This window comes from Taudactylus pleione, unplaced genomic scaffold (genome assembly GCF_031769625.1).
Source record: "Taudactylus pleione unplaced genomic scaffold, aTauple2 ptg000447l, whole genome shotgun sequence".
NCBI lineage: Eukaryota > Metazoa > Chordata > Amphibia > Anura > Myobatrachidae > Taudactylus > Taudactylus pleione.
In genome coordinates this window covers 5,144,984-5,171,454 of record NW_028284849.1, presented here as the reverse complement: position 1 = coordinate 5,171,454, position 26,471 = coordinate 5,144,984, and positions in this window count along the sequence as shown.

The window sequence follows — 26,471 nt, the reverse complement described above, 5'->3', positions numbered from 1 at the left end:
TGTCGGACGCAGCTAAGTCCAAACCCCCTTGCGAGGGTCCCTGGTGAATACCGTCAGCACGTTAGACTCCGCTCCTCAGTAATGGGTCTCGCCAATCCCAAAATACGGGTTAGCATCCACTATCCATCCGAGAGTTGCGACATATAGCAACATTGATAGCGCATATGACCCTGCAGGAGATGAAACCCTGAGGGAACATTTGTCCCAGCGTTCACAGTAGAGGATCTGCTCCTGCTACCTGGAAGTGCCTGTGCCCTAATAGAAATGGGTGTATGGCCTGTGAGGCTCTGGGGATGTGTCCAGCTATTGTTATCAGACAGTAGCGAGCCTATGGCCTGCTGTAGTTACCAGACAGGTCTACGCTGAGACTAATAAGAATAGTTTTCAATACGTTATTATATTATCACTTATTTATTGAAATGAGGATTTACATTTTGGCGTTTAAGCTGCAGATTGTTGCTAGAGACCAGAATTGTTGTTTACATTGTATACAAAGCCGGATTGTTACTAGCCCACCAATAACGGAGTTCATGTTCTGTCTGTGTACCAGGAACGATAATTAGATTGTAAGCTCATCTGTTCATGAAACTGTGCCCTGAGAAATGTTGTGCAACACTGCAGAAATTATATCTACAAAGCATTGTATTTTACCTTAGGGCAGGGCCGTAGCTAGGGTAGTGCGGCCGGTGCCATCGCACAGGGCACCACAGGTCAGGGGGCACTGTTTGGGCCTGTCAAATTTCTGTTTATTATCATTCTTACTCTTATTTCATCCCCGGCATCTCCTGGCCTCTCCTGTCTCTTCCATGGCCCTTCCCCATGAAGCCATGACCCTTTCTTGGGTGCATTATGTCCTTTTGAAAAATGAGGGGGGCGCCAATGCTCTTTCTGGCACAGGGCACCAAAAAGTCTACTTACGGCTCTGCCTTAGGGCAGCCCATGGTCGTGGCCCGCAGAGCTGTTCCCCATGGCCCGCTGATCGGGAGCCCAGTGGCCCCCCACAGCAGCTGGTATTACAACAAGTCACACTGTATGCCATTGCGCACCCGCCGTCAGCGCTGAAGCCGCGGTTTGAACACTGTCGGTGATTGACAGTCCATGCACGGCTGGAGGGGGAGGAGGGACTGCTCTCTTTTCTCCCCAAATCCTCCCACCAGAGTGACACAGCCTTACTGGAGTCCGTGCCCAGCTGAAGGGGGAGGAGGGGCTGTGCTCTCCCCTCCTCAGCTCCTCCCATCTCCACCTTATGTTCCCTGGCTTCCTCCAATCCCTAAAAGGCTGTGCTTGGGCGCCGGGGATCTGACGTCTCGATCTTGTGACCGTCACCCGGCGTTACGTCCAGCGAGGAGCCACCATCTACCTGCTGCACTGAAGTTCTGGGCCCAGGTAAAAAAAAAAAAAATTAAATACTGTATATTAGTCATCCACTGTCACCCTTTGCCTGTCACCCACTGATTTCACCCTCTCCCTGTGGTCAGCCTATCCCTGTCACCCATTGCTGTCATTCTCCCCCTGTCACCCACTGTTTTCACCCTCTCCTGGCATCATCCTCTACCTGTCACCCAGTGCTGTCACCCTCTCCCTGTTGTCACCCTATCTGTCACCCAGTGCTATCACCCTCTCCCTATCACCAAGTGCTGTCACCCTCTCTCTGAATATGTATCTTTGGGTATAGTATTATTATCGTTTATTTATATGGCGCCACAAGTGTTCCGCAGTGCCTTACATAGTACATAAACAAATAGGTTGATTCACAGTGACTTACAGTACAGTACAATACAATACAGGATATGAATAATATACATTGCTACATTTGCGACCATAACACCCAGATAAGCAACAAAAGCAACCAAGTGTTAGGTGCCCTGGTAGAGAGTAAGAAGTAGATGAAGGTAGAGTAAGGAGAGGCACAAGAGGATTGAAGGCATTGCTCATAGGAGCTTACATTCTAAAGTATAATTGTAGCTTAGCACCCAGGGTGGTACTGTTGTATGAGGGCCCTATAACACTTCATACATTTTCATGTGGGGGGCCTACTGTACTGTGTGTTTTATTTCACATATGGGCGAATATGTTTTTTTATGTGGAGCCTATGTGTTTGGTTCTTTCATGCAAAGCCTATGTGTTTTATTATTTTCATGAGGGGGCCTATGTGTGTGTGTGTGTTTTTTATTTATAATGTGGGGCCACCCGCAGTGGGAGTTAATGTGTGTGTGTGTGTGTGTGTGTGTGTGTGTGTGTGTGTTTTTTCCCTTTTGGGGCCATTGTATATTATTACTAAGGATTCTGTATGGTCTGTAGCAGGAGAAGGTCCATATGGGGGACACCATGAGTTACTGCACTTGGTTACACCAACCCTAATGATGCCACTGAGTATAGTATTAAATTATAACCATATGTAGGTCTTTTAATGTCCAGATTCCCTTTTGCAATTGCTACATTATTACCAGTGGCGTAACTAGTGCAGGGCGAGCGGGGTGCGTGCCCTGGGCGCCGTGGGACCACGGTCCGGCCCGCCCTAGTTAGCCACCAGTGTAGCGCCGACCGCAGTGAGTGCGGTCAGCGCGACACATTTGCACAGGAGCGGTGCTAGGCTTCCAGCGCCGGTCCTGTGCTGCACGCCTGAGCCCGTTCCCTCCCCCTGAGCACTTGCCCAATAGCGCCAGGAGGCGGGCTCAGCCTGTGCATAACACACACATCGCCGCCAGCGCTGGCAGTGATGCGTGTGTTAAACAGCAGCCAATGAGAGTCAGATAGACTCTCATTGACTGCTGCAGCACCCACTGCAAGAACCAGACTTCCGTCCGGCTCCTGCAGTGGGTAATGGGACAGACATCATGACGTCTCTCCCATAATGCTGAGCGCGCTAGCCCGGGAGGACTGGCGGGCGGCGGCGGGAGCGATGTCGCAGACCGGAGCAGCAGCGTGGATTCAGGTAAGTATGTTTTTATTTATTTTTTTTAAAACCTGCCTGCACTACTGGGGGCACAACGGGGAGGGGGGTGGCTACTACTGGGGGGACCTCTACTGGGGGTGGGGGCACAACGGGGAGGGGTGGCTACTACTGGGGGCACCATTATTGGGAGGACCTCTACTGGGGGGGCTATTACTGGGGGCACCATTGGGAGGACCTCTACTGGGGGGGCTATTACTGGGGGCACTTAATCGGGAGGGGGAACCTCAACTGGGGACCACTACTTGGGGGGGGACTACTACTGGGGGCATTATAAAAGGGGCCTACTACTAGGGGCACTGCACTGGGGGGACCACAACTGGGGGCAATAATAGGAAGGACCACTACAGGGGGCACTGGATAGGGGGGATCACTACTGGGGGCCTGCATCAGGGGGACCACTACTGGGGGCACTGCATGGGAGGGGGGGGGAAACTACTACTGGGGGCATTATAAACGGGGCCTACTACTAGGGGCACTGCACTGGGGGGACCACTACTGGGGGCAATAACAGGAAGGACCACTACAGGGACCACTGGATAGGGGGGGTCACTACTGGGGGCCTGCATCAGGGGGACAACTACTGGGGGCACTGTATGGGAGGGGGCTACTACTGCCAGGGGGCACTATATAAGGGGCTTACTGCTAGGGGCACTGCACTGGGGGGACCACTACAGGGGGCGCACTAGATAGGGGGGATCACTACTGGGTGCCTGCATAAGGGGGACCACTACTGGGAAAACTGCATGGGGGGGACTACTGCTGGGAGCACTATATAAAGGGCACTGCATAGGGGGAGGGGACTACTACTGGGGGCACTATATAAAGGGCACTGCATAAGGGGATACCACTACTGGGCGTACTGCATTGTGGGGACTGCTACTGGGGGCACTGCATAAGGGGGAACACTACATAGGGCACTGCATTTGGGGGGACCACTACTGGGGGCACTGAGTAAGGGGAACTAATTGGGCGCTCTATAAGGGGGACCACTACTGGGGATATTGTATAAGGGGCACTACTATGGGCCTGCATAAGAGGGACCACAACTGCATACGGGGGGTACTATATAAGGGGCACTACTGGGGTTAAGGTGCATATGGATAGGAATGTTCAGCGTGAAAATAAAGGGGTGTGTCATGTTGACACGCCCCATTTTTAAGTGACCACGCCCATTTTTTTTCTTCCGCGCGCGCACATATCGGGGTTATGAGGGGGTGCTCCCTTTTCAAATTTGCCCTGGGCTCCAAATACCCTAGTTACGCCACTGATTATTATGTACATAAATACCGCGGTATAGCTTAGTGGCCCTTGGACTTTGTTGAATTTTTTTTATGTGGCACACACTGTCTTAAAGGTTGAAGCCCCCTGCCTTAGGGGCTTAATACAGTGCTGTACGTATTACAGTACCTCATAGATGACAATTGTTCCCATTTTACAGCAACCACCCAGGGTGTAAATATTTCCACCTGATTGTCAGTATTGACCAGCTGCACAGTACAATTATTATTCTCATATACTGGATACAATCCCCCGTATCTATTCTTACTGGGCTACTGTACATAACTTAATATCTCTGCAACAGGATCGTGGATAAAAGACAATGATATGAATAACATGAATGAGGGAAGAAGAAAACAGCCCTATTTCCCTAGTGTGCACAATATATACGGGACGGTATGTAAATAAATACTAATAATAATATACAGAGAGGCTATTTTTATATTCTGAGCCAATTAAGTGCTTGGTTGCAGCTCGTTGTCTTGTCACCTATTTTCTTTTGAGCTTTTCCACACTGACTTGATACATTCCTATAAAACACTGTCTAGTATTAAACAGGTACAGAAGAATGTGGCGATTAGACTTTATGGCAACTGTGAGTGAAGATTCATGGACATTTTAGATACAAGGACAAACACTGGCAACGGAAGAGCCCAGTTTGACACGGAGGGCCACGGCCGACCTCTGCTTTGTACCACCAACATGGACTCACAGCTCGCTGGCAGCGTGACAACTCTGCACTTAATCAACCCAGGGAACCGCTTTACAGGCAACCCAAGACTTGAATCCAATTTTACAATGCCGTTAAAACCTATTAGAGCCATAATACAACCATTTGTCTCAATTATGAAGTGAAAATGTGTCTCCTTTTGAGCAAATTCATTGCCGAGATAAGTTCATTTCAAACTTGTTCACGTCAGTTCTGCGGTTCTTGGCTGAGTTTCAAGCGCTGCACTGAATTCACTGTAACATTCCTCACATAGCTGCTGGGATGAGGCTGGCAGGAGGCGAAGGAAGGTTAAAGTACGGTTGGTACAATTATATTTAAGGAGTTCTTGTCTTGCAGTGACATCTGTAAAATTCATTCCTACCCTGGCTTGGAAAATATTTGCCAGTATATACTTCACATAGCAGCGTATAGACTTCTAGGAGTACATAGCGTGGTGTGTCTATAGATTACCTGGCAGATAAGGCCTGTATATCAGAGACAGAGAGGAGCATCCCCGGATTGCAAGCTTCTAGCCTCTACTGTAGGTCTGCTGTTACCCTGTCTGGTTACTGTATTACTGTGTTCCCAATTGTAAAGTCTAATGCGCACACCGGGTGCTGCTTTCAGTGTCCGGGGCCCCCATTTATTAATGATCGCATTTGCAACGCGATCAGGGAATGCCAGTACCGCCCATGATCACATAGCAAAATGCAATCACCACGGCCGGATGTATCATGCGATATCTCCGGAGAGCTGCCGGCCAGTGCCGGGGCTGCTGCGCATGGACAGTCCCGGTGACAGGCGGCGGGAATGCATCGTATTCCGGATATTGGAAAATCTGGCAGCATCGCATCCCCTAAAGAAACCTATAGGGGAGGCGGCTGCCTGCAGGAATGGAAGGATCGGGGATACCTGCTGCGGTCCCTCCTTGATACATCCGGGGGGAAAGATAATTTTTGAGGTAAAGGATTTTAACTCAAATATTCAATGATAAATGGACTCGTAGGTGTTTAAATGGAGAAATACGACAATTAGGAACAGTCCGCCATAGGGCCCTGGTCACATACACCCGCTTCTCCCCCTGGGTAGAGCTATGTTATGGTGGCAGAGTGGGCAGCACAATGACATGGAGGCTGTATGCTGCGGAACAGAGAAGGAGGACGACACTGGGGAGACAATGGGGGGTAGGTGGGGCTTGGAGGACCGGACACCAACAGTAAAGTTTTTTTCTATTCCAGGATGCTCCGGTCCTTCCCCCTATACCCCGCCCACAGCCTGAAGGCAACCAAGTTTCGTTGGTGCCCGGCAGGAGCTGGATCACCGTTAGACAGTGGGGCTGCTGTTAAGCAGCCCAAGCTGTTATTTTATGATTTAATTTTTACTATAGTGCAAGCAGCGCTAGACAGTCCTCTTATCGTCTGCACCGCTGCTCCATACCCCTCTGCCGGCGCAGCGACTCCAGCCATCTACTAGGTACTCTCAGCGGGGCTCCGGGGGGACCTATCTAGCAGGGCTCCTCGGATCCCAGACTGCAGCTGGGACTCAAGGGGACAGGTAAGGTGGAGGCACTGATGTGCACACCGGTTTGCCCGGGACTCCGATAGACCACCAGGGCATAACCTACATTGGCGCCGGGGACAGCTAAGGCCAGGGACCCGGTGGTTGATGTCAGCATAGCAGAGACGGTCCTCTCCCTGTGGGCGCCATTTCACTGCGGTCTTGCTGCGCCTGAGCTACTCCTCCCACTGCCCCCTCAGAGGTTCACGGAGCCCGTTTTCTCCAAACAGCCTCAGGTCCTGTATACCTCTCCTAGAGCCAGGTTATACAGCGCTATTTCCTACCAGCCACTGCGGTCTGTGTAGTTGAATTTAGTGCCCACTGCAGTTATACTGTATGCTCTGCATTGTATGTGACTTGGGCTAGCGCTGCTGTCTGTGTAGTTATACTGTATGCTCTGCAGTGTATGTGACCTGTGCTAGCGCTGCTGTCTGTGAGTTATTCTGTATGCTCTACATTGTATGTGACCTGTGCTAGCGCTGCTGTCTGTGTAGTTATACTGTATGCTCTGCATTGTATGTGACTTGGGCTAGCGTTGCTGTCTGTGTAGTTATACTGTATACTCTGCATTGTATGTGACTTGGGCTAGCGTTGCTGTCTGTGTAGTTATACTGTATACCCTGCAGTGTATGTGACATGTGCTAGTGCTGCTGTCTGTGTAGTTATACTGTATACTCTGCAGTGTATGTGACCTGTGCTAGCGTTGCTGTCTGTGTAGTTATACTGTATACTCTGCAGTGTATGTGACTTGGGCTAGCGTTGCTGTCTGTGTAGTTATACTGTATACTCTGCATTGTATGTGACTTGTGCTAGCGCTGCTGTCTGTGTAGTTATACTGTATACTCTGCAGTGTATGTGACCTGTGCTAGCGCTGCTGTCTGTGCAGTTATATTGTATACTCTGCAGTGTATGTGACCTGTGCTAGCGCTGCTGTCTGTGTAGTTATACTGTATACCCTGCAGTGTGTGTGACCTGTGCTAGCGCTGCTGTCTGTGTAGTTATACTGTATGCTCTGCATTGTATGTGACTTGGGCTAGCGTTGCTGTCTGTGTAGTTATACTGTATACTCTGCATTGTATGTGACTTGGGCTAGCGTTGCTGTCTGTGTAGTTATACTGTATGCTCTGCAGTGTGTGTGACATGTGCTAGCGCTGCTGTCTGTGTAGTTATACTGTATACTCTGCAGTGTGTGTGACCTGTGCTAGCGCTGCTGTCTGTGCAGTTATATTGTATACTCTGCAGTGTATGTGACCTGTGCTAGCGCTGCTGTCTGTGTAGTTATACTGTATACCCTGCAGTGTATGTGACATGTGCTAGCGCTGCTGTCTGTGTAGTTATACTGTATGCTCTGCATTGTATGTGACTTGGGCTAGCGTTGCTGTCTGTGTAGTTATACTGTATACTCTGCATTGTATGTGACTTGGGCTAGCGTTGCTGTCTGTGTAGTTATACTGTATACTCTGCAGTGTATGTGACTTGGGCTAGCGTTGCTGTCTGTGTAGTTATACTGTATACTCTGCAGTCTATGTGACTTGGGCTAGCGTTGCTGTCTGTGTAGTTATACTGTATACCCTGCAGTGTATGTGACCTGTGCTAGCGTTGCTGTCTGTGTAGTTATACTGTATACCCTGCAGTGTATGTGACCTGTGCTAGTGCTGCTGTCTGTGTAGTTATACTGTATACCCTGCAGTGTGTGTGACCTGTGCTAGCGCTGCTGTCTGTGTAGTTATACTGTATACCCTGCAGTGTGTGTGACCTGTGCTAGCGCTGCTGTCTGTGTAGTTATACTGTATACCCTGCAGTGTGTGTGACTTGTGCTAGCGCTGCTGTCTGTGTAGTTATACTGTATACCCTGCAGTGTATGTGACTTGGGCTAGCGTTGCTGTCTGTGTAGTTATACTGTATACTCTGCAGTGTATGTGACATGGGCTAGCGCTGCTGTCTGTGTAGTTATACTGTATGCTCTGCATTGTATGTGACTTGGGCTAGCGTTGCTGTCTGTGTAGTTATACTGTATACCCTGCAGTGTGTGTGACCTGTGCTAGCGTTGCTGTCTGTGTAGTTATACTGTATACCCTGCAGTGTGTGTGACCTGTGCTAGCGTTGCTGTCTGTGTAGTTATACTGTATACCCTGCAGTGTATGTGACCTGTGCTAGTGCTGCTGTCTGTGTAGTTATACTGTATACCCTGCAGTGTGTGTGACCTGTGCTAGCGCTGCTGTCTGTGTAGTTATACTGTATGCTCTGCAGTGTGTGTGACCTGTGCTAGCGCTGCTGTCTGTGTAGTTATACTGTATACCCTGCAGTGTATGTGACCTGTGCTAGCGCTGCTGTCTGTGTAGTTATACTGTATACCCTGCAGTGTATGTGACTTGGGCTAGCGTTGCTGTCTGTGTAGTTATACTGTATACTCTGCAGTGTATGTGACATGGGCTAGCGCTGCTGTCTGTGTAGTTATACTGTATGCTCTGCATTGTATGTGACTTGGGCTAGCGTTGCTGTCTGTGTAGTTATATTGTATACCCTGCAGTGTGTGTGACCTGTGCTAGCGTTGCTGTCTGTGTAGTTATACTGTATACCCTGCAGTGTATGTGACCTGTGCTAGCGCTGCTGTCTGTGTAGTTATACTGTATACCCTGCAGTGTATGTGACTTGGGCTAGCGCTGCTGTCTGTGTAGTTATACTGTATACTCTGCAGTGTGTGTGACCTGGGCTAGCGCTGCTGTCTGTGTAGTTATACTGTATGCTCTGCATTGTATGTGACTTGGGCTAGCGTTGCTATCTGTGTAGTTATACTGTATGCTCTGCATTGTATGTGACTTGGGCTAGCGTTGCTGTCTGTGTAGTTATACTGTATACCCTGCAGTGTGTGTGACCTGTGCTAGCGCTGCTGTCTGTGTAGTTATACTGTATGCTCTGCATTGTATGTGACTTGTGCTAGCGTTGCTGTCTGTGTAGTTATACTGTATACCCTGCAGTGTGTGTGACCTGTGCTAGCGCTGCTGTCTGTGTAGTTATACTGTATACTCTGCAGTGTATGTGACCTGTGCTAGCGTTCCTGTCTGTGTAGTTATACTGTATACTCTGCAGTGTGTGTGACCTGTGCTAGCGCTGCTGTCTGTGCAGTTATATTGTATACCCTACAGTGTGTGTGACCTGTGCTAGCGCTGCTGTCTGTGTAGTTATACTGTATACCCTGCAGTGTGTGTGAATTGGGCTAGCGCTGCTGTCTGTGTAGTTATACTGTATGCTCTGCAGTGTGTGTGACCTGTGCTAGCGCTGCTGTCTGTGTAGTTATACTGTATACCCTGCAGTGTATGTGACCTGTGCTAGCGCTGCTGTCTGTGTAGTTATACTGTATACCCTGCAGTGTATGTGACTTGGGCTAGCGTTGCTGTCTGTGTAGTTATACTGTATACTCTGCAGTGTATGTGACATGGGCTAGCGCTGCTGTCTGTGTAGTTATACTGTATGCTCTGCATTGTATGTGACTTGGGCTAGCGTTGCTGTCTGTGTAGTTATACTGTATACCCTGCAGTGTGTGTGACCTGTGCTAGCGTTGCTGTCTGTGTAGTTATACTGTATACCCTGCAGTGTATGTGACCTGTGCTAGCGCTGCTGTCTGTGTAGTTATACTGTATACCCTGCAGTGTATGTGACTTGGGCTAGCGCTGCTGTCTGTGTAGTTATACTGTATACTCTGCAGTGTGTGTGACCTGGGCTAGCGCTGCTGTCTGTGTAGTTATACTGTATGCTCTGCATTGTATGTGACTTGGGCTAGCGTTGCTATCTGTGTAGTTATACTGTATGCTCTGCATTGTATGTGACTTGGGCTAGCGTTGCTGTCTGTGTAGTTATACTGTATACCCTGCAGTGTGTGTGACCTGTGCTAGCGCTGCTGTCTGTGTAGTTATACTGTATGCTCTGCATTGTATGTGACTTGTGCTAGCGTTGCTGTCTGTGTAGTTATACTGTATACCCTGCAGTGTGTGTGACCTGTGCTAGCGCTGCTGTCTGTGTAGTTATACTGTATACTCTGCAGTGTATGTGACCTGTGCTAGCGTTCCTGTCTGTGTAGTTATACTGTATACTCTGCAGTGTGTGTGACCTGTGCTAGCGCTGCTGTCTGTGCAGTTATATTGTATACCCTGCAGTGTGTGTGACCTGTGCTAGCGCTGCTGTCTGTGTAGTTATACTGTATACCCTGCAGTGTATGTGACCTGTGCTAGCGCTGCTGTCTGTGTAGTTATACTGTATACCCTGCAGTGTATGTGACTTGGGCTAGCGCTGCTGTCTGTGTAGTTATACTGTATACTCTGCAGTGTGTGTGACCTGTGCTAGCGCTGCTGTCTGTGTAGTTATACTGTATGCTCTGCATTGTATGTGACTTGGGCTAGCGTTGCTATCTGTGTAGTTATACTGTATGCTCTGCATTGTATGTGACTTGGGCTAGCGTTGCTGTCTGTGTAGTTATACTGTGTGCTCTGCATTGTATGTGACTTGTGCTAGCGTTGCTGTCTGTGTAGTTATACTGTATACCCTGCAGTGTGTGTGACCTGTGCTAGCGCTGCTGTCTGTGTAGTTATACTGTATACTCTGCAGTGTATGTGACCTGTGCTAGCGTTGCTGTCTGTGTAGTTATACTGTATACTCTGCAGTGTGTGTGACCTGTGCTAGCGCTGCTGTCTGTGCAGTTATATTGTATACTCTGCAGTGTGTGTGACCTGTGCTAGCGCTGCTGTCTGTGTAGTTATACTGTATACCCTGCAGTGTATGTGACCTGTGCTAGCGCTGCTGTCTGTGTAGTTATACTGTATACCCTGCAGTGTATGTGACTTGTGCTAGCGCTGCTGTCTGTGTAGTTATACTGTATACCCTGCAGTGTGTGTGACCTGTGCTAGCGCTGCTGTCTGTGTAGTTATACTGTATACCCTGCATTGTATGTGACTTGGGCTAGCGTTGCTGTCTGTGTAGTTATACTGTGTGCTCTGCATTGTATGTGACTTGTGCTAGCGTTGCTGTCTGTGTAGTTATACTGTATACCCTGCAGTGTATGTGACTTGGGCTAGCGTTGCTGTCTGTGTAGTTATACTGTATTCTCTGCATTGTATGTGACCTGTGCTAGCGTTGCTGTCTGTGTAGTTATACTGTATACTCTGCAGTGTATGTGACATGTGCTAGCGCTGCTGTCTGTGTAGTTATACTGTATACCCTGCAGTGTATGTGACCTGTGCTGCTGTCTGTGTAGTTATACTGTATACTCTGCAGTGTGTGTGACCTGTGCTAGCGCTGCTGTCTATGTAGTTATACTGTATACCCTGCAGTGTATGTGACCTGTGCTAGCGCTGCTGTCTGTGTAGTTATACTGTATGCTCTGCATTGTATGTGACTTGGGCTAGCGTTGCTGTCTGTGTAGTTATACTGTATACCCTGCAGTGTGTGTGACCTGTGCTAGCGCTGCTGTCTGTGTAGTTATACTGTATGCTCTGCAGTGTATGTGACATGTGCTAGCGCTGCTGTCTGTGTAGTTATACTGTATGCTCTGCAGTGTATGTGACCTGTGCTAGCGTTGCTGTCTGTGTAGTTATACTGTATACCCTGCAGTGTATGTGACCTGTGCTAGCGTTGCTGTCTGTGTAGTTATACTGTATACCCTGCAGTGTATGTGACATGTGCTAGCGTTGCTGTCTGTGTAGTTATACTGTATGCTCTGCAGTGTATGTGACATGTGCTAGCGCTGCTGTCTGTGTAGTTATACTGTATACTCTGCAGTGTGTGTGACCTGTGCTAGCGCTGCTGTCTGTGTAGTTATACTGTATGCTCTGCAGTGTATGTGACATGTGCTAGCGCTGCTGTCTGTGTAGTTATACTGTATGCTCTGCAGTGTATGTGACCTGTGCTAGCGTTGCTGTCTGTGTAGTTATACTGTATACCCTGCAGTGTATGTGACCTGTGCTAGCGTTGCTGTCTGTGTAGTTATACTGTATACCCTGCAGTGTATGTGACCTGTGCTAGCGCTGCTGTCTGTGTAGTTATACTGTATGCTCTGCATTGTATGTGACCTGTGCTAGCGCTGCTGTCTGTGTAGTTATACTGTATACCCTGAAGTGTATGTGACCTGTGCTAGCGCTGCTGTCTGTGTAGTTATACTGTATGCTCTGCATTGTATGTGACTTGGGCTATCGTTGCTGTCTGTGTAGTTATACTGTATGCTCTGCATTGTATGTGACCTGTGCTAGCGCTGCTGTCTGTGTAGTTATACTGTATGCTCTGCATTGTATGTGACATGGGCTATCGTTGCTGTCTGTGTAGTTATACTGTATACTCTGCAGTGTGTGTGACCTGTGCTAGCGTTGCTGTCTGTGTAGTTATACTGTATACCCTGCAGTGTATGTGACATGTGCTAGCGCTGCTGTCTGTGTAGTTATACTGTATGCTCTGCATTGTATGTGACATGGGCTATCGTTGCTGTCTGTGTAGTTATACTGTATGCTCTGCAGTGTGTGTGACCTGTGCTAGCGTTGCTGTCTGTGTAGTTATACTGTATGCTCTACATTGTATGTGACTTGGGCTAGCGCTGCTGTCTGTGTAGTTATACTGTATACTCTGCATTGTATGTGACTTGGGCTAGCGTTGCTGTCTGTGTAGTTATACTGTATGCTCTGCATTGTATGTGACTTGGGCTAGCGCTGCTGTCTGTGTAGTTATACTGTATACTCTGCATTGTATGTGACTTGTGCTAGTGCTGCTGTCTGTGTAGTTATACTGTATACTCTGCAGTGTATGTGACTTGTGCTAGTGCTGCTGTCTGTGTAGTTATACTGTATGCTCTGCATTGTATGTGACTTGGGCTAGCGCTGCTGTCTGTGTAGTTATACTGTATACTCTGCATGGTATGTGACTTGGGCTAGCGTTGCTGTCTGTGTAGTTATACTGTATACCCTGCAGTGTGTGTGACCTGTGCTAGCGCTGCTGTTTGTGTAGTTATACTGTATGCTCTGCATTGTATGTGACTTGGGCTAGCGCTGCTGTCTGTGTAGTTATACTGTATACTCTGCATGGTATGTGACTTGGGCTAGCGTTGCTGTCTGTGTAGTTATACTGTATACCCTGCAGTGTATGTGACCTGTGCTAGCGCTGCTGTCTGTGTAGTTATACTGTATGCTCTGCATTGTATGTGACTTGTGCTAGTGCTGCTGTCTGTGTAGTTATACTGTATGCCCTGCATTGTATGTGACTTGGGCTATCGTTGCTGTCTGTGTAGTTATACTGTATGCTCTGCATTGTATGTGACTTGGGCTAGCGTTGCTATCTGTGTAGTTATACTGTATACTCTGCAGTGTGTGTGACCTGTGCTAGCGTTGCTGTCTGTGTAGTTATACTGTATGCCCTGCATTGTATGTGACTTGGGCTATCGTTGCTGTCTATGTAGTTATACTGTATGCTCTGCATTGTATGTGACTTGGGCTAGCGTTGCTATCTGTGTAGTTATACTGTATACTCTGCAGTGTGTGTGACCTGTGCTAGCGCTGCTGTCTGTGTAGTTATACTGTATACTCTGCAGTGTGTGTGACCTGTGCTAGCGTTGCTGTCTGTGTAGTTATACTGTATGCTCTGCAGTGTATGGGACTTGGGCTAGCGCTGCTGTCTGTGTAGTTATACTGTATACCCTGCATTGTATGTGACTTGGGCTATCGTTGCTGTCTGTGTAGTTATACTGTATACCCTGCAGTGTGTGTGACCTGTGCTAGCGTTGCTGTCTGTGTAGTTATACTGTATGCTCTGCATTGTATGTGACTTGGGCTAGCGTTGCTATCTGTGTAGTTATACTGTATACTCTGCAGTGTGTGTGACCTGTGCTAGCGTTGCTGTCTGTGTAGTTATACTGTATGCTCTGCATTGTATGTGACTTGGGCTAGCGCTGCTGTCTGTGTAGTTATACTGTATACTCTGCAGTGTGTGTGACCTGTGCTAGCGTTGCTGTCTGTGTAGTTATACTGTATGCTCTGCATTGTATGTGACTTGGGCTAGCGCTGCTGTCTGTGTAGTTATACTGTATACTCTGCAGTGTGTGTGACCTGTGCTAGCGTTGCTGTCTGTGTAGTTATACTGTATGCTCTGCATTGTATGTGACTTGGGCTAGCGTTGCTGTCTGTGTAGTTATACTGTATGCTCTGCATTGTATGTGACTTGTGCTAGCGCTGCTATCTGTGTAGTTATACTGTATACTCTGCATTGTATGTGACTTGTGCTAGTGCTGCTGTCTGTGTAGTTATACTGTATACCCTGCAGTGTATGTGACCTGTGCTAGCGTTGCTGTCTGTGTAGTTATACTGTATGCTCTGCAGTGTATGTGACCTGTGCTAGCCTTGCTGTCTGTGTAGTTATACTGTATGCTCTGCATTGTATGTGACTTGGGCTAGCGTTGCTGTCTGTGTAGTTATACTGTATACTCTACATTGTATGTAACTTGGGCTAGCGTTGCTGTCTGTGTAGTTATACTGTATGCTCTGCAGTGTATGTGACCTGTGCTAGCCTTGCTGTCTGTGTAGTTATACTGTATGCTCTGCATTGTATGTGACTTGGGCTAGCAGTGCTGTCTGTGTAGTTATACTGTATGCTCTGCATTGTATGTGACTTGGGCTAGCGCTGCTGTCTGTGTAGTTATACTGTATACCCTGCAGTGTGTGTGACATGTGCTAGCGCTGCTGTCTGTGTAGTTATACTGTATACCCTGCAGTGTATGTGACCTGTGCTAGCGCTGCTGTCTGTGTAGTTATACTGTATGCTCTGCATTGTATGTGACCTGTGCTAGAGCTGCTGTCTGTGTAGTTATACTGTATGCTCTGCATTGTATGTGACTTGGGCTAGCGTTGCTGTCTGTGTAGTTATACTGTATGCTCTGCATTGTATGTGACTTGGGCTAGCGCTGCTGTCTGTGTAGATATACTGTATGCTCTGCATTGTGTGTGTGACCTGTGCTAGCGTTGCTGTCTGTTTAGTTATACTGTGTGCTCTGCATTGTATGTGACTTGGGCTAGCGTTGCTGTCTGTGTAGTTATACTGTGTGCTCTGCATTGTATGTGACTTGGGCTGGCATTGCTGTCTGTGTAATTATACTGTGTGCTCTGCATTGTATGTGACTTGGGCTAGCGTTGCTGTCTGTGTAGTTATACTGTGTGCTCTGCATTGTATGTGACTTGTGCTAGCGTTGCTGTCTGTGTAGTTATACTGTGTGCTCTGCATTGTATGTGACTTGTGCTAGCGTTGCTGTCTGTGTAGTTATACTGTATACTCTGCATTGTATGTGACTTGTGCTAGCGCTGCTGTCTGTGTAGTTTTACTGTATACTCTGCAGTGTATGTGACATGGGCTAGCGTTGCTGTCTGTGTAGTTATACTGTATGCTCTGCATTGTATGTGACTTGTGCTAGCGCTGCTGTCTGTGTAGTTATACTGTATGCTCTGCATTGTATGTGACTTGGGCTAGCATTGCTATCTGTGTAGTTATACTGTATACTCTGCAGTGTGTGTGACCTGTGCTAGCATTGCTGTCTGTGTCGTTATACTGTATGCTCTGCATTGTATGTGACTTGGGCTAGCGTTGCTGTCTGTGTAGTTATACTGTATGCTCTGCATTGTATGTGACTTGGGCTAGCGTTGCTGTCGGTGTAGTTATACTGTATACCCTGCATTGTATGTGACCTGTGCTAGCGCTGCTGTCTGTGTAGTTATACTGTATACCCTGCAGTGTATGTGACCTGTGCTAGCGCTGCTGTCTGTGTAGTTATACTGTATGCTCTGCATTGTATGTGACTTGGGCTAGCGTTGCTATCTGTGTAGTTATACTGTATGCTCTGCATTGTATGTGACTTGTGCTAGCGTTGCTGTCTGTGTAGTTATACTGTATACCCTGCAGTGTATGTGACATGTGCTAGCGCTGCTGTCTGTGTAGTTATACTGTATACTCTGCAGTGTATGTGACCTGTGCTAGCGTTGCTGTCTGTGTAGTTATACTGTATACTCTGCAGTGTATGTGACTTGGGCTAGCGCTGCTGTCTGTGTAGTTATACTGTATACCCTGCAGTGTGTGTGACCTGTGCTAGCGCTGCTGTCTGTGTAGTTATACTGTATACCCTGCAGTGTATGTGACCTGTGCTAGCGCTGCTGTCTGTATAGTTATACTGTATACCCTGCAGTGTATGTGACTTGGGCTAGCGCTGCTGTCTGTGTAGTTATACTGTATACCCTGCAGTGTATGTGACCTGGGCTAGCGCTGCTGTCTGTGTAGTTATACTGTATACCCTGCAGTGTATGTGACTTGGGCTAGCGCTGCTGTCTGTGTAGTTATACTGTATACCCTGCAGTGTATGTGACTTGGGCTAATGCTGCTGTCTGTGTAGTTATACTGTATACCCTGCAGTGTGTGTGACCTGTGCTAGCGCTGTTGTCTGTGTAGTTCTACTGTATACTCTGCAGTGTGTGTGACCTGTGCTAGCGCTGTTGTCTGTGTAGTTATATTGTATACTCTGCATTGTATGTGACTTGGGCTAGCGTTGCTGTCTGTGTAGTTATACTGTATTCTCTGCATTGTATGTGACCTGTGCTAGCGTTGCTGTCTGTGTAGTTATACTGTATACTCTGCAGTGTATGTGACCTGTGCTAGCGCTGTTGTCTGTGTAGATCTACTGTATACTCTGCAGTGTGTGTGACATGTGCTAGCGCTGTTGTCTGTGTAGTTCTACTGTATACTCTGCAGTGTATGTGACTTGGGCTAGCGTTGCTGTCTGTGTAGTTATACTGTATGCTCTGCATTGTATGTGACTTGGGCTAGCGTTGCTGTCTGTGTAGTTATACTGTATGCTCTGCATTGTATGTGACCTTTGCTAGCGCTGCTGTCTGTGTAGTTATACTGTATACCCTGCAGTGTATGTGACATGTGCTAGCGCTGCTGTCTGTGTAGTTATACTGTATGCTCTGCATTGTATGTGACTTGGGCTAGCGTTGCTGTCTGTGTAGTTATACTGTATACTCTGCATTGTATGTGACCTGTGCTAGCGCTGCTGTCTGTGTAGTTATACTGTATACCCTGCAGTGTATGTGACATGTGCTAGCGCTGCTGTCTCTGTAGTTATACTGTATGCTCTGCATTGTATGTGACATGGGCTATCGTTGCTGTCTGTGTAGTTATACTGTATGCTCTGCAGTGTGTGTGACCTGTGCTAGCGCTGCTCTCTGTGTAGTTATACTGTATGCTCTGCATTGTATGTGACTTGGGCTAGCGTTGCTGTCTGTGTAGTTATACTGTATGCTCTGCATTGTATGTGACCTGTGCTAGCGCTGCTGTCTGTGTAGTTATACTGTATACCCTGCAGTGTATGTGACATGTGCTAGCGCTGCTGTCTCTGTAGTTATACTGTATGCTCTGCATTGTATGTGACATGGGCTATCGTTGCTGTCTGTGTAGTTATACTGTATGCTCTGCAGTGTGTGTGACCTGTGCTAGCGCTGCTCTCTGTGTAGTTATACTGTATGCTCTGCATTGTATGTGACTTGGGCTAGCGTTGCTGTCTGTGTAGTTATACTGTATACTCTGCATTGTATGTGACTTGGGCTAGCGTTGCTGTCTGTGTAGTTATACTGTATGCTCTGCATTGTATGTGACTTGGGCTAGCGCTGCTGTTTGTGTAGTTATACTGTATACTCTGCATTGTATGTGACTTGTGCTAGCGCTGCTGTCTGTGTAGTTATACTGTATACTCTGCAGTGTATGTGACTTGGGCTAGCGTTGCTGTCTGTGTAGTTATACTGTATGCTCTGCATTGTATGTGACTTGGGCTAGCGCTGCTATCTGTGTAGTTATACTGTATACTCTGCAGTGTGTGTGACCTGTGCTAGCATTGCTGTCTGTGTAGTTATACTGTATGCTCTGCATTGTATGTGACTTGGGCTAGCGTTGCTGTCTGTGTAGTTATACTGTATGCTCTGCATTGTATGTGACTTGGGCTAGCGCTGCTGTCTGTGTAGTTATACTGTATACTCTGCAGTGTGTGTGACATGTGCTAGCGCTGCTGTCTGTGTAGTTATACTGTATACCCTGCAGTGTATGTGACCTGTGCTAGCGTTGCTGTCTGTGTAGTTATACTGTATACCCTGCAGTGTATGTGACCTGTGCTAGCGCTGCTGTCTGTGTAGTTATACTGTATACCCTGCAGTGTGTGTGACCTGTGCTAGCGCTGCTGTCTGTGTAGTTATACTGTATACCCTGAAGTGTGTGTGACCTGTGCTAGCGTTGCTGTCTGTGTAGTTATACTGTATACCCTGCAGTGTATGTGACCTGTGCTAGCGCTGCTGTCAGTGTAGTTATACTGTATGCTCTGCATTGTATGTGATTTGGGCTAGCGTTGCTGTCTGTGTAGTTATACTGTATACTCTGCAGTGTGTGTGACCTGTGCTAGTGCTGCTGTCTGTGTAGTTATACTGTATACTCTGCAGTGTGTGTGACTTGGGCTAGCGTTGCTGTCTGTGTAGTTATACTGTATACCCTGCAGTGTGTGTGACCTGTGCTAGCGCTGCTGTCTGTGTAGTTATACTGTATACCCTGCAGTGTATGTGACCTGTGCTAGCGCTGCTGTCTGTGTAGTTATACTGTATACTCTGCAGTGTGTGTGACTTGGGCTAGCGTTGCTGTCTGTGTAGTTATACTGTATACCCTGCAGTGTGTGTGACCTGTGCTAGCGCTGCTGTCTGTGTAGTTATACTGTATAACCTGCAGTGTATGTGACATGTGCTAGCGCTGCTGTCTGTGTAGTTATACTGTATACTCTGCAGTGTGTGTGACTTGGGCTAGCGTTGCTGTCTGTGTAGTTATACTGTATACCCTGCAGTGTGTGTGACCTGGGCTAGCGCTGCTGTCTGTGTAGTTATACTGTATACTCTGCAGTGTATGTGACTTGGGCTAGCGCTGCTGTCTGTGTAGTTATACTGTATACTCTGCAGTGTGTGTGACCTGTGCTAGCGTTGCTGTCTGTGTAGTTATACTGTATACTCTGCAGTGTATGTGACTTGGGCTAGCGTTGCTGTCTGTGTAGTTATACTGTATACTCTGCAGTGTATGTGACCTGTGCTAGCATTGCTGTCTGTGTAGTTATACTGTATGCTCTGCATTGTATGTGACTTGGGCTAGCGTTGCTGTCTGTGTAGTTATACTGTATGCTCTGCATTGTATGTGACTTGGGCTAGCGTTGCTGTCTGTGTAGTTATACTGTATGCTCTGCATTGTATGTGACTTGTGCTAGCGCTGCTATCTGTGTAGTTATACTGTATACCCTGCAGTGTATGTGACCTGTGCTAGCGCTGCTGTCTGTGTAGTTATACTGTATACTCTGCATTGTATGTGACTTGGGCTAGCGTTGCTGTCTGTGTAGTTATACTGTATACCCTGCAGTATGTGTGACCTGTGCTAGCGCTGCTGTCTGTGTAGTTATACTGTATACTCTGCATTGTATGTGACTTGGGCTAGCGCTGCTGTCTGTGTAGTTATACTGTATACTCTGCAGTGTGTGTGACCTGTGCTAGCGCTGCTGTCTGTGTAGTTATACTGTATACCCTGCAGTGTGTGTGACCTGTGCTAGCGTTGCTGTCTGTGTAGTTATACTGTATACTCTGCATTGTATGTGACATGTGCTAGCGCTGCTGTCTGTGTAGTTATACTGTATGCTCTGCATTGTATGTGACTTGGGCTAGCGTTGCTGTCTGTGTAGTTATACTGTATGCTCTGCATTGTATGTGACTTGGGCTAGCGCTGCTGTCTGTGTAGTTATACTGTGTGCTCTGCATTGTATGTGACTTGGGCTAGCGTTGCTGTCTGTGTAGTTATACTGTATACTCTGCAGTGTATGTGACCTGTGCTAGCCTTGCTGTCTGTGTAGTTATACTGTATGCTCTGCATTGTATGTGACTTGGGCTAGCGCTGCTGTCTGTGTAGATATACTGTATGCTCTGCATTGTGTGTGTGACCTGTGCTAGCGTTGCTGTCTGTGTAGTTATACTGTATGCTCTGCATTGTATGTGACTTGTGCTAGCGTTGCTGTCTGTGTAGTTATACTGTGTGCTCTGCATTGTATGTGACTTGGGCTAGCGTTGCTGTCTGTGTAGTTATACTGTGTGCTCTGCATTGTATGTGACTTGTGCTAGCGTTGCTGTCTGTGTAGTTATACTGTATGCTCTGCATTGTATGTGACTTGTGCTAGCGTTGCTGTCTGTGTAGTTATATTGTATACCCTGCAGTGTATGTGACTTGTGCTAGCGCTGCTGTCTGTGTAGTTATACTGTATACTCTGCAGTGTATGTGACATGGGCTAGCGCTGCTGTCTGTGTAGTTATACTGTATACCCTGCAGTGTGTGTGACCTGTGCTAGCGCTGCTGTCTGTGTAGTTATACTGTATACCCTGCAGTGTATGTGACCTGTGCTAGCGCTGCTGTCTGTGTAGTTATACTGTGTGCTCTGCATTGTATGTGACTTGGGCTAGCGTTGCTATCTGTGTAGTTATACTGTATACTCTGCAGTGTGTGTGACCTGTGCTAGCGCTGCTGTCTGTGTAGTTATACTGTATACCCTGCAGTGTATGTGACCTGTGCTAGCGCTGCTGTCTGTGTAGTTATACTGTATACCCTGCAGTGTGTGTGACCTGTGCAAGCGTTGCTGTCTGTGTAGTTATACTGTATACCCTGCAGTGTATGTGACCTGTGCTAGCGCTGCTGTCTGTGTAGTTATACTGTATACCCTGCAGTGTATGTGACCTGTGCTAGCGCTGCTGTCTGTGTAGTTATACTGTATACCCTGCAGTGTATGTGACCTGTGCTAGCGCTGCTGTCTGTGTAGTTATACTGTATACTCTGCATTGTATGTGACTTGGGCTAGCGTTGCTGTCTGTGTAGTTATACTGTATGCTCTGTATTGTATGTGACTTGGGCTACCGTTGCTGTCTGTGTAGTTATACTGTATACCCTGCAGTGTATGTGACCTGTGCTAGCGCTGCTGTCTGTGTAGTTATACTGTATACCCTGCAGTGTATGTGACCTGTGCTAGCGCTGCTGTCTGTGTAGTTATACTGTATACCCTGCAGTGTGTGTGACCTGTGCAAGCGTTGCTGTCTGTGTAGTTATACTGTATACCCTGCAGTGTATGTGACCTGTGCTAGCGCTGCTGTCTGTGTAGTTATACTGTATACCCTGCAGTGTATGTGACCTGTGCTAGCGCTGCTGTCTGTGTAGTTATACTGTATACCCTGCAGTGTATGTGACCTGTGCTAGCGCTGCTGTCTGTGTAGTTATACTGTATGCTCTGCATTGTATGTGACTTGGGCTAGCGTTGCTATCTGTGTAGTTATACTGTATGCTCTGCATTGTATGTGACTTGTGCTAGCGTTGCTGTCTGTGTAGTTATACTGTGTGCTCTGCAGTGTGTGTGACCTGTGCTAGTGCTGCTGTCTGTGTAGTTATACTGTATGCTCTGCATTGTATGTGACTTGGGCTAGCGTTGCTGTCTGTGTAGTTATACTGTATGCTCTGCATTGTATGTGACTTGGGCTAGCGCTGCTGTCTGTGTAGATATACTGTATGCTCTGCATTGTGTGTGTGACCTGTGCTAGCGTTGCTGTCTGTGTAGTTATACTGTATGCTCTGCATTGTATGTGACTTGGGCTGGCGTTGCTGTCTGTGTAGTTATACTGTGTGCTCTGCATTGTATGTGACTTGGGCTAGCGTTGCTGTCTGTGTAGTTATACTGTGTGCTCTGCATTGTATGTGACATGTGCTAGCGTTGCTGTCTGTGTAGTTATACTGTATGCTCTACATTGTATGTGACTTGTGCTAGCGCTGCTGTCTGTGTAGTTATACTGTATACCCTGCAGTGTGTGTGACCTGTGCTAGCGCTGCTGTCTGTGTAGTTATACTGTATACTCTGCAGTGTATGTGATATGGGCTAGCGTTGCTGTCTCTGTAGTTATACTGTATGCTCTGCATTGTATGTGACTTGTGCTAGCGTTGCTATCTGTGTAGTTATACTGTATACTCTGCAGTGTGTGTGACCTGTGCTAGCGCTGCTGTCTGTGTCGTTATACTGTATGCTCTGCATTGTATGTGACTTGGGCTAGCGTTGCTGTCTGTGTAGTTATACTGTATGCTCTGCATTGTATGTGACTTGGGCTAGCGTTGCTGTCTGTGTAGTTATACTGTATGCTCTGCATTGTATGTGACTTGTGCTAGCGCTGCTGTCTGTGTAGTTATACTGTATACTCTGCAGTGTGTGTGACTTGTGCTAGCGCTGCTGTCTGTGTAGTTATACTGTATACTCTGCAGTGTATGTGACTTGTGCTAGTGCTGCTGTCTGTGTAGTTATACTGTATACCCTGCAGTGTGTGTGACCTGTGCTAGCGTTGCTGTCTGTGTAGTTATACTGTATACTCTGCAGTGTGTGTGACCTGTGCTAGCGCTGCTGTCTGTGTAGTTATACTGTATACCCTGCAGTGTATGTGACCTGTGCTAGCGCTGCTGTCTGTGTAGTTATACTGTATGCTCTGCATTGTATGTGACTTGGGCTAGCGCTGCTGTCTGTGTAGTTATACTGTATGCTCTGCATTGTATGTGACTTGTGCTAGCGCTGCTGTCTGTGTAGTTATACTGTATACTCTGCAGTGTGTGTGACTTGTGCTAGCGCTGCTGTCTGTGTAGTTATACTGTATACCCTGCAGTGTATGTGACCTGTGCTAGCACTGCTGTCTGTGTAGTTATACTGTATACCCTGCAGTGTGTGTGACCTGTGCTAGCGTTGCTGTCTGTGTAGTTATACTGTATACCCTGCAGTGTATGTGACCTGTGCTAGCACTGCTGTCTGTGTAGTTATACTGTATACCCTGCAGTGTATGTGACCTGTGCTAGCGCTGCTGTCTGTGTAGTTATACTGTATACCCTGCAGTGTGTGTGACCTGTGCTGTCTGTGTAGTTATACTGTATACTCTGCAGTGTGTGTGACCTGTGCTAGCGCTGCTGTCTGTGTAGTTATACTGTATACTCTGCAGTGTGTGTGACCTGTGCTGTCTGTGTAGTTATACTGTATGCTCTGCAGTGTGTGTGACCTGTGCTAGCGTTGCTGTCTGTGTAGTTATACTGTATACTCTGCAGTGTGTGTGACTTGTGCTAGCGTTGCTGTCTGTGTAGTTATACTGTATACTCTGCAGTGTGTGTGACCTGTGCTAGCGCTGCTGTCTGTGTAGTTATACTGTATACTCTGCAGTGTGCGTGACTTGTGCTAGCGCTGCTGTCTGTGTAGTTATACTGTATACTCTGCAGTGTATGTGACTTGTGCTAGTTCTGCTGTCTGTGTAGTTATACTGTATACCCTGCAGTGTGTGTGACCTGTGCTAGCGTTGCTGTCTGTGTAGTTATACTGTATACTCTGCAGTGTATGTGACCTGTGCTAGCGCTGCTGTCTGTGTAGTTATTCTGTATACCCTGCAGTGTGTGTGACCTGTGCTGTCTGTGTAGTTATACTGTATACTCTACAGTGTATGTGACCTGTGCTAGCGTTGCTGTCTGTGTAGTTATACTGTATACTCTGCAGTGTGTGTGACCTGTGCTAGCGTTGCTGTCTGTGTAGTTATACTGTATACTCTGCAGTGTGTGTGACCTGTGCTAGCGTTGCTGTCTGTGTAGTTATACTGTATACCCTGCAGTGTGTGTGACCTGTGCTAGCGTTGCTGTCTGTGTAGTTATACTGTATACCCTGCAGTGTGTGTGACATGTGCTGTCTGTGTAGTTATACTGTATACTCTGCAGTGTGTGTGACCTGTGCTAGCGCTGCTGTCTGTGTAGTTATACTGTATACCCTGCAGTGTGTGTGACCTGTGCTAGCGTTGCTGTCTGTGTAGTTATACTGTATACCCTGCAGTGTGTGTGACATGTGCTGTCTGTGTAGTTATACTGTATACTCTGCAGTGTGTGTGACCTGTGCTAGCATTGCTGTCTGTGTAGTTATACTGTATACTCTGCAGTGTATGTGACCTGTGCTGTCTGTGTAGTTATACTGTATACTCTGCAGTGTATGTGACTTGAGCTTGCGTTGCTGTCTGTGTAGTTATACTGTATACCCTGCAGTGTATGTGACATGTGCTAGCGCCGCTGTCTGTGTAGTTATACTGTATACTCTGCAGTGTATGTGACCTGTGCTAGCGTTGCTGTCTGTGTAGTTATACTGTATACTCTGCAGTGTGTGTGACCTGTGCTAGCGTTGCTGTCTATGTAGTTATACTGTATGCTCTGCATTGTATGTGACTTGGGCTAGCGTTGCTGTCTGTGTAGTTATACTGTATGCTCTGCATTGTATGTGACTTGGGCTAGCGCTGCTGTCTGTGTAGTTATACTGTATGCTCTGCATTGTATGTGACTTGGGCTAGCGTTGCTGTCTGTGTAGTTATACTGTATACCCTGCAGTGTATGTGACATGTGCTAGCGCTGCTGTCTGTGTAGTTATACTGTATGCTCTGCAGTGTATGTGACATGGGCTAGCGCTGCTGTCTGTGTAGTTATACTGTATACTCTGCATTGTATGTGACCTGGGCTAGCGCTGCTGTCTGTGTAGTTATACTGTATGCTCTGCAGTGTGTGTGACTTGGGCTAGCGCTGCTGTCTGTGTAGTTATACTGTATACTCTGCAGTGTATGTGACCTGTGCTAGCGCTGCTGTCTGTGTAGTTATACTGTATACCCTGCAGTGTATGTGACCTGTGCTAGCGCTGCTGTCTGTGTAGTTATACTGTATACTCTGCAGTGTATGTGACCTGTGCTAGCATTGCTGTCTGTGTAGTTATACTGTATACCCTGCATTGTATGTGACTTGGGCTAGCGCTGCTGTCTGTGTAGTTAAACTGTATACTCTGCAGTGTGTGTGACATGTGCTGTCTGTGTAGTTATACTGTATACTCTGCAGTGTGTGTGACCTGTGCTGTCTGTGTAGTTATACTGTATGCTCTGCAGTGTATGTGACCTGTGCTAGGGCTGCTGTCTGTGTAGTTATACTGTATACTCTGCAGTGTATGTGACTTGGGCTAGCGCTGCTGTCTGTGTAGTTATACTGTATACCCTGCAGTGTGTGTGACCTGTGCTAGCGCTGCTGTCTGTGTAGTTATACTGTATACTCTGCAGTGTGTGTGTCCTGTGCTAGCGCTGCTGTCTGTGTAGTTATACTGTATACCCTGCAGTGTGTGTGACCTGTGCTAGCGCTGCTGTCTGTGTAGTTATACTGTATACCCTGCAGTGTATGTGACCTGTGCTAGCGCTGCTGTCTGTGTAGTTATACTGTATACTCTGCAGTGTGTGTGACCTGTGCTAGCGCTGCTGTCTGTGTAGTTATACTGTATACTCTGCAGTGTGTGTGTCCTGTGCTAGCGCTGCTGTCTGTGTAGTTATACTGTATACCCTGCAGTGTGTGTGACTTGTGCTAGCGCTGCTGTCTGTGTAGTTATACTGTATACTCTGCAGTGTGTGTGACATGTGCTAGCGCTGCTGTCTGTGTAGTTATACTGTATACCCTGCAGTGTGTGTGACATGTGCTAGCGCTGCTGTCTGTGTAGTTATACTGTATACTCTGCAGTGTGTGTGACATGTGCTAGCGCTGCTGTCTGTGTAGTTATACTGTATACCCTGCAGTGTGTGTGACATGTGCTAGCGCTGCTGTCTGTGTAGTTATACTGTATACTCTGCAGTGTATGTGACTTGTGCTAGCGCTGCTGTCTGTGTAGTTATACTGTATACCCTGCAGTGTGTGTGACCTGTGCTAGCGCTGCTGTCTGTGTAGTTATACTGTATACTCTGCATTGTATGTGACTTGTGCTAGCGCTGCTGTCTGTGTAGTTATACTGTATATGTAAACCCTGCATTGTATGTGACTTGTGCTAGCGCTGCTGTCTGTGTA